This window comes from Buceros rhinoceros, unplaced genomic scaffold (genome assembly GCF_000710305.1).
Source record: "Buceros rhinoceros silvestris isolate BGI_N320 unplaced genomic scaffold, ASM71030v1 scaffold25222, whole genome shotgun sequence".
In the NCBI taxonomy this organism is placed as follows: Eukaryota; Metazoa; Chordata; class Aves; order Bucerotiformes; family Bucerotidae; genus Buceros; species Buceros rhinoceros.
In genome coordinates this window covers 1-8,306 of record NW_010398688.1, presented here as the reverse complement: position 1 = coordinate 8,306, position 8,306 = coordinate 1, and positions in this window count along the sequence as shown.

Genomic DNA, 8,306 nt, shown 5'->3' with positions numbered 1-8,306 from the left:
TATTAGTGTAAGCTACTTATGTTTACTTTTTTCTAGAAGCTTGTATTTTAAATCCGGCATGAACATAATACGCCGTATTGTCTTCTTTTGCTTTATGCCTTCACAGCTCTTTCTCCTGCATAAGTTGATGTTTTCCAAATACCTGTCCAACACACCAGACACATATAGACTCTTGAATCGTTCAATATATTTATTATTTAAGATGTGTATAAAGCAGTACTTTTTAACTTTTTTCCCTGAGCGGCACTGATGCCCTTCACAGGGTAGGAAAAGAACTGGGAATACATAATTATAGGGAAATGAGTGTGTCATCCTTTTAGCTGGTGTAATAAACGGGACTAAACTTTCAGAGTCTTCAGGAGGGATTTGCTTAAATTATTTCTGTCTGTAAAATGAAAATGTACAATGTGTGTGCCTCAAAGACTGGAATCATTTGTTTTCACTGCAGTTCTCCTAGCTTTATTAAGATGTAAGTTGAGAAATGTTACAGTGGTTTATACCTCTGTTACCTTAACAGAAATTTTTAGAAGTGGGAAATTAAATTCTCTAAAACGCTCATTCACCCAGACTCCTGTTTTTGGACTTTCTGCTTCCAAAAACAATTGGATTGTGTTTGTCAGAGCTGGGACATCAACTAATATAAGTCCTTTCAGAACAGCTGTATCTTGAGTTTGCGCATTGATCTGCAGCCCTCAGTTCTTGCAGCTTTTAGAGAGTTTTTCTGAGTACAGTCAAATTCAAACTGAATTTTCAGAGAAGAAACGTGTGACCTCTTGAAATTTTTTTTTAATGTTCATCTTGCCCCTCATACCGTTACTAGCAGTATTTTTCATCTGCATGAAAAAGAAATTAAGCCAGTTGTGAATGTAAGTTGGAATTTGGCCTTAACTAATTTTTATCTCTTACTATAATACCTGCAAAATGTCAGCCTCTGGTTTTGTCCTGGACAGGTTTTAGTTTGTGTTACCTTAAATGAAAAGAGAAACTTCTTTGTGTCAAGTTCCTGGGCCTGTAACAGACTTTACTCTTCCATTGTGTGAGGAGAGGTGTTGGCTGTGTATTTATAGGCAGCCCATCAGTAAACGTATGGCCAAGCCTTAGTTTTTTGAAGACTTGCTCTGCTTTGTGCTTCATATCCTCAGCTGAAGGATGTGGGAGTTAAGTTACTCATCCATCGCAGCTAGCTGCTTCTGCGGAAAATGAGCAATACCTTATTTTTCTTGCTCTTCCTACCCCTCTTCAAACTGCCATATGACGCTAATATGGTAAGCGTCTCTACTTTCACTGGTAACAATCTCTTTAGATTAACTCCGAAACTCCCATTTGCCTCCTGGAACCACAGTGCTGCGTCTTTAATTTTTCAGCATTTCTAGGTGTGAGTTCAGACACCTCCAGTCTTTGGCTGAAGAAGCTGCATTTGCGCAGGAGTGCAGTAGTTTTGCTTTGGGGCAAGTCCCCCCAGGTTTCACAGTGCCCAGAGTTCTGATCTTAAAGGTGGGACATAAAAGGAAGGCATCGCTTGTAATTCTGTTCCTTCTGAAGATGGGACTGATTCATCCTGACCTGCCTACTTTGAAATTGGGAAATAAGATAAGTGACAAAATTAGGTTAATTTATTCTGTTAAAGTATTTTTCTAGTATTGTTGCATCTTCGGGTTTTAAAGTGTTTTTCCTTCTTTCTTCCCTGTGGCTGGAATACCAGAGAACATTTCCTCATACAGAGGCTTCTGGGTTTCCCATGTGCAAGGTGTCTGTACTGACATGTGAAAGAGAAGCAGTTACCATAAAGCTGGTTCGGGAAAACTGCATTTTCCACAGCTGTGGAAGGCAGAAGTGAGAAACCTCTGAATTTAGAAAGTCAGTCCTTTTTCTGCAGAAATCTTAGGTGATGAGGAGCAGAATTACAGAAGGCTTTTGAATTGTAGCTGTCTGAGAGACCAGCCAGCATTTAAAGAACTTTGAAACTAATGCACAAATCAGAATGAGAATTGCCGTGTTCTTTTGGTGTAAGCCAAAACCCTTAACAACAGTGACTATCAGAAAAAAACTGAGGTTCGTGTGGACATGCTCTTTAAATGAGTAATGATTACATTGTACTTTGTAATTAAAGGTATTTATGAGCTTTGTGTGTTTTATTAGAACATGCAAATACCATTCCCTTCCCTGATCCTGTGTTCAAAATAGTTTGAAATTTATTCAGGTGAAAATAGTGCTACAACATGAAATTATTAATTAAAAGTGCAGTAGTAAGAAATTACTATGTCTGCATTGTCTTAGGGAACGGGCTCATTCTGACCAAAATGAACAACTTTCTTCACAGATTTGGTTTTCCATAAATTATTCATAAAAGTCAGTAACAGGTTTGGATCCTGGGTCCCTAGTTCGGATATATTAAATGTTTTCGTGAAAATATGCAGGCTGTCACCAGACTTCATATTTTGCTGAATCCCACAGTAAACCTAATGAAAACTGCTCTGAAATACTGTTGCTGAATATACCAAATACTTCAGATTTGAACAAGTTCTTCAAAAAAAGCTAATTTTCTATTTTGGCTGTTGTTCTAAAACGGAACTTCAGTCCAACTGTTTCAGGTAGTACTGAAATGATACTTATCTCCCTTTTTCTGCAGTTTGTCTCTGATTTGATTTTCGAGGCACTGTCTCTGTTGTATTGGTCAGCAGTGACTCCCTACTTTGCCTGTTCTCTTTGTATCCTCTGCTGCCACATGAACTGCTATACAAAAAGTAACAGCAGATTCTCCGTAGCCTCTTGGCACAAATTTTTATCTGGAAGTGATACTAATGTACTTAACTCATTGCATTTCCTGCTTAATTCTGTTATGCTGTGATTGCTGGATCTTGATCTGGACGCCTGTGTAGCGCTACTCTAAAACCAAATTACTAGTTTTGTAGTTTGAGCTTTTCTTTAGTATATAAAAATATCAATCGAAACAGCAAATTTGGGACTTGCATTCTATGAGAACATAAGCCCAGAACAGCTGAGAAACGCGAAGTCAGTCTGCCTGCCTTCCACGTTTGTCACAGTGCTATGTGTATGTATGACAGTAGATGTACGTTTCTCCTACTTTTGGCATTATTTGCATCTATTTCCACTAATACGCTTGTAAATACTGCTTGCTGCTTTGGGTAGGGAGGGAACCCTCCCCCAACGCTTAGTGTCAGCCTAGAGAAACTGGTAGCTTAAACTCACTGTTTACTAACACTATGTATTGTTAGCTATGCAAAGCTGCTCTTGTCTAGAAAATTTTTACTTCCAAAGGATGTGAAATCTTGAAAAACAAATACATACTTGCAGCTGTAAATTAAACAGCTGTAAAATAAGCCTTGTGAGACCTCGTCTAATTTCAGACTGTTCAATCAGTCTCTGTAACTTAATGTACGTAACTAACGTTCCTTACAAATTCGTATTCCAAGGTGCACAAGCAGTTGTTTTTCTGTTGAAAACAAGGCTGAATTTTCCTGTTGGTCATATGTATCTTGATTGTGTAGAGGCAACCGAACAAAGAAGGATGACTGTCTCCACTGTTGTGAATCCTTATCCTGCCAACACACGCTCACAGGCTCAGTCAGATCGGAGCTGCTGTTCCTTGTCAGGCTGGGTAAAGGTGTATTGGCAGGATTGGGATCTTGGAGGTTTTTTAAAAGCCTTTCAAATACAGGGTCAATAGGACTGTCCCAGACTGAATCAACACCGAGTGCTCAGCTTGCACAGGAGTATGTTACTGCAATGACAGCTCAGAGGTGAACCAAATGTACTTGCCTTTATCACGAAGGTTGTGCAGCCTCCTTTGCTTTAATATCTTTCTGATGTGGTTTTTTCCGATCATGATCTTAATGTACAATTTACTGTTCCAAATACATTCACACCAAATGTTGTTTGTACTGTGGGCCTTGCAAGCTTTTTCATTCGTGTTTGGTTTAAGGTGCTGCTATGGTTGTGTTCCTGGTAGAACAGGCCTACTGTAAACAGACTTCCATTAAAAGCTTTACATGAACACTCTGAGCACAGGGTTGTTTAATGGTAGCAAGCTTCAATGCACGGTGCAAACATGCATCTTTGGTTTCTTTTGTTGTTTTTTAACAGCTGATGTGGATTTAAGTGTGTGCTAGAAGGATTTGCTGCTTGGAGCATGACTGAATTTTCTTGTTTAAAGTGCCATTGCTATGCAGTGAACAGCATCAAGGACCTACATCGTTGAGCTCTGCATTGCCTTGCAGTCAGATCGGGGGTATGTCTGTATTCGTGCACGTGATTCTTCGCTTCACTGAAAATGTACTGGACAGCCTGAAACGTTGGAAACTCCTGAAGGAACTGCTGAGTTAAATAACAGAAGTCCTTTCCTTCTGATTCTTTTTTCATATGCTGGCTTTACAGCACTCTCTTCAGCATAACTAGCACTGGAATATAGTAGAGACTTGTGGTGATGTAAACTGTACGTTTCACAACAGCTCCTGCTTTACATGCATGCTCCAAGTCCCTGCGTGCAGAGCTAGATTCACAGGACTTGTATCTACAAATATTTGCAAGTGCATCTATGATAAAGCTAGATAGGAAAGGAGAGCTGTAATTTTTTTCAGCTTACAGAATTCAACACGTGATTATGATCTAATTTAAACTTGCAATTCTTTGGAATGGATGAGTACTATATCTCATGGGTGAGTCTTTCCCAAAGCATGTGTGAGTTAATAAGGCTGAGAAATGCCCTTAAAATATTTTTCTTCTCACCTCTGGTGGGATTTCAATCTAGTGGAGAAATTTGATTTTCAAAGGATGTCCATGTTCAATTCTTGCTATTTAAGCCAGTCAAGGAGCAAAAGCAAGCACTCATTTCTTAGACCTATTTTACAGGTGACAATCCCAAAGAAGGAATGTTGTCCTTGTAATTGTGAAACCTAAGTATATTAATGCATGCAGAGAAAACCGTGTGCCAAAATACTGTTTCATATTTCCCTCTGTTGGAAACTGAAGAGTTACACAGAGCTACTAGTAAGTTATTCACAAGTACTGAAATGTTTTGTTCACAAATGAAGCACTTATTTAGTTCTGTAAATTATACATATTTTGGAATAAAGTTAACTTCAATCAGTTTTTGCCTTCTGTTTTACTGGCTGTGATCTCCTGCCTGCAGAGGCGTGGGTGGGGTATGCAGTGCCTATTGGCAAGTGCCACCCGTTGCTCCTTAACGTCTTACCTTTGATCTCCGGAGTCATAAGTAACATGAAGCAGAAATTCAGCTGCATTATGATGATTAGTTTTCAGAGTATCCTACTAGAAAATTGCAGCCCTCTCTAACAGATTATATTATTTTGCAATATATAACAGGAAATTATTTTTGGCACTACAGATACTTAAAAGCTGGAGTAGCTTGATTTGGAGTTTTAAGTCTCATCATACTCTGAGGTTAGTATTCACACAAGGCAGCGTTCAACCCTAGTAAGAGGGTATTTCCGGAGGTGGGTATGTCATGAGTATCTAGAAACTAAATTCCTGTTCAGAGCACTTAAACTTACGGAAGAGTCAAATGTATAAGATGCTGACTGTCATTTTAGGAACCTTATTCCTGTTGTAGGGATGATTCTGCTTGGTTTAGGCTGTTACTTCAGGCTTTTCATTATTCAGAACAGGTTTGGCCCATGGACAGAAGTCAGATGCTTTGACAGACTGATCCTCATGAAACTTTCACAAACAGGAGACAGTGTAAAAGGCAGGACAAACCTTAACTCTTGAGAAGGGATTGAGAAGGTAATGGCTGTGAGAGATCAGGGAGCCTCATGTATTTTTTAACTACTTCCTTGTTTGCTGTTGCTGAGAATTAAAGTTTCTTCTGCTGGCAGTGAAAGCATCCCTGACCAGTTTGTGTTCAGTTCCTGAATTTCCTTCACTTAAAGAAATTGCACGCTGGCAGGCTGAATGTTTCCTGGCAAAACAATGGAATTAGAGGCAATTTTCTTTCTTGTTCCAGGATTTGACAGCGATTTCTCTGGAATCAGTCCTTTGGAAATTCAAACCTAAAACAAAAGGGGGAAAAGTGTTGATTTAGCTTTCAGGTGTTCCATCGCTGTATTTTTATATTGTTGTCAGCAGTTCCCTTTTCACTGGTTTTGTTCTGGCACCTTGAATACAGGAACCACTTCTAGCTGATCTAGCCCTTAAGTTTATTTCCTTTCCCTGAACGGGAATAGCATTATTCTTGAGAGAATTTCCACGTAAACAAGAAGCTGCTGTTTCCTGTGCTAGCAGAACCCAGGGTGTTGAAGGGCACGTAACTTGATAAAGGTTACGATGGCTGAAGCCTTGTGTGTTTGTTTCTTCATGTTCTAGGCCTTTAGTTAGCAACCTCTCTGGTCTTCTGTTACAGGTCTTGTAGCGATAATCTGAGTGTGGTTCTCAGAAATATTATCTTGCATCAGTAAAACTTCTGTCTAATCTGCCTGATTTGACTGTTTCAGAAACCTCAGCAAAAAAGGAACCTATGCAAATGTTTGTCTGGGGAGCTCTCAGTAGGATTTCGCACTGTTTAAGAATGTTATTAAAAGCCTTGCGGAGCAGGCGTAGATTTAAGCATGTTCCTGAAGTTAGGCTTTGCTTCAGTGCTCAGCAGCATCCAATACCTAATTACCGTGCTGGGCTACCGAGTCATGCAGAGCGAATCTAAATGAAAAGGTTGTGCTTCATGCCCAGAATAAGCTATTTAAGGTCCTAATGAATCCGTTTTATGGTCAGGAAGAAACTAAACCTACATGAAAGTAATTGGCATTCATCAGCTTACAATTCTAAGATGATGAATTACTAGCATCTACAAAACCCACAAATATCCACATTGCTCACAAGGATTTTTTTTTTTTCTCACAGTCTAACAAGCTTTTATAAGAGCATGAAATTACAGTATAGAAATGTTAGCTCAGCCTAGATGGCACTGCAGCTCCCGCAGCATGGCTGACTGTTAAGGAAGGTAGTTCAGAAAGCAGTGGAACCTCCCGCATTTTTCACTCGTGTCCTTTCTTGACTGCAATGTTCCTGATCCTGACATTACTGATGAAAGAGCCCTCGATGTCATCGTCGTTGGTACATTGTTTTGGGTTTGTATGTGGAAGCTGCACACAGGCATGCCGGCTGTTCTTTTTAAAAGCAATGGGATTAGAAATGGTTGCAGTCCTTTTTGTCTGATGTAAGAGCATAGTGCCAGTGTAACTGCTCAGGAGTGAGCTTGAGATAAATGATGATTCGTGAATTTCTGTATTCGTCCCCTCAGATTATTAGGTATCATCTCCTTTTCATCCCTCTGTTCTGCTGCTGACAGACTAAAGGAAGCAGTCTCAACTGCAGCACCACTGAGCATCTTCTGAGAGATAATGACTTGGTATCCTTCCAAGAAGGGTTTGAATTATCCTTGAGAGTGGCATCTTTTCATGGGTGGAAGTGCTTGTGACCACTGAACGGTTCAGAGCCATTTGGATCAAGCACATTGACCTCACTGCCTTGCAATTTCTGGATTTTTCACATCTTCCAGTGTTCTTTTTATTGGCAGGTTCTTCATTTCACCTTGGATTGTCTGAACAGTGTAATTTGTTACATGTGTCCACTTTATTGCCCTATATTGTAGGACAACAGTTAGACGGACTAGACTGTGTTGAAATCCCTTGTGAGGCAGTGTCAGCCACGGCATCTACACTTCACCCGCCTTCTGATTCATCTCTTGTGGTCTTGGCTTCTTGACCTAGACTGTTCTGGAGGGGTTGCAACACGTCTAAGCAAAACTGGGGGTTGTTGGAAGCTCCGTTTGTCTGGCATTTCCGGCTTGTTTTTGCAGCTGGATCAGTTTTACCCCAGCCTTGCGCCTGGAAACGGGGAGACACGTTAAATCTAAGACAAGTAAGAAGGCAGACGCTGTACGGAGAAAAACGCAGAAGCACCAGTCTTTGCTGTTTGCGTTGGCAGTAACGGTGCCTCCTCGCGGCCCCGGTTGGGGATGTCGCAGTCCCCAGTCCCCTGCGCCGCAGGAAGGAAGTGGGGGGTGTCGTGGTCCCTCCCGCGGCGGGGCGGTGTCAGTTCTCTCTAACCCGAGGCAGAACGGCTTTATCTGGCCTCGATGCGGTCGTTCGTGACGGGGACACATCGCTCCCTCCGTCAGCATCGCGGGGGACGCTTTTCGTCACCGTGGGTGTAACGGCGACAACCACACAAATCCCCAGATCTCCGTCGAACGCGGTCAGCCCCGGCGCCTGACGCTCGCCCGCTCCACACGGGCCCGGAGGCGGCTCAGTCCCCGCCGCCCCGCTCCGCAC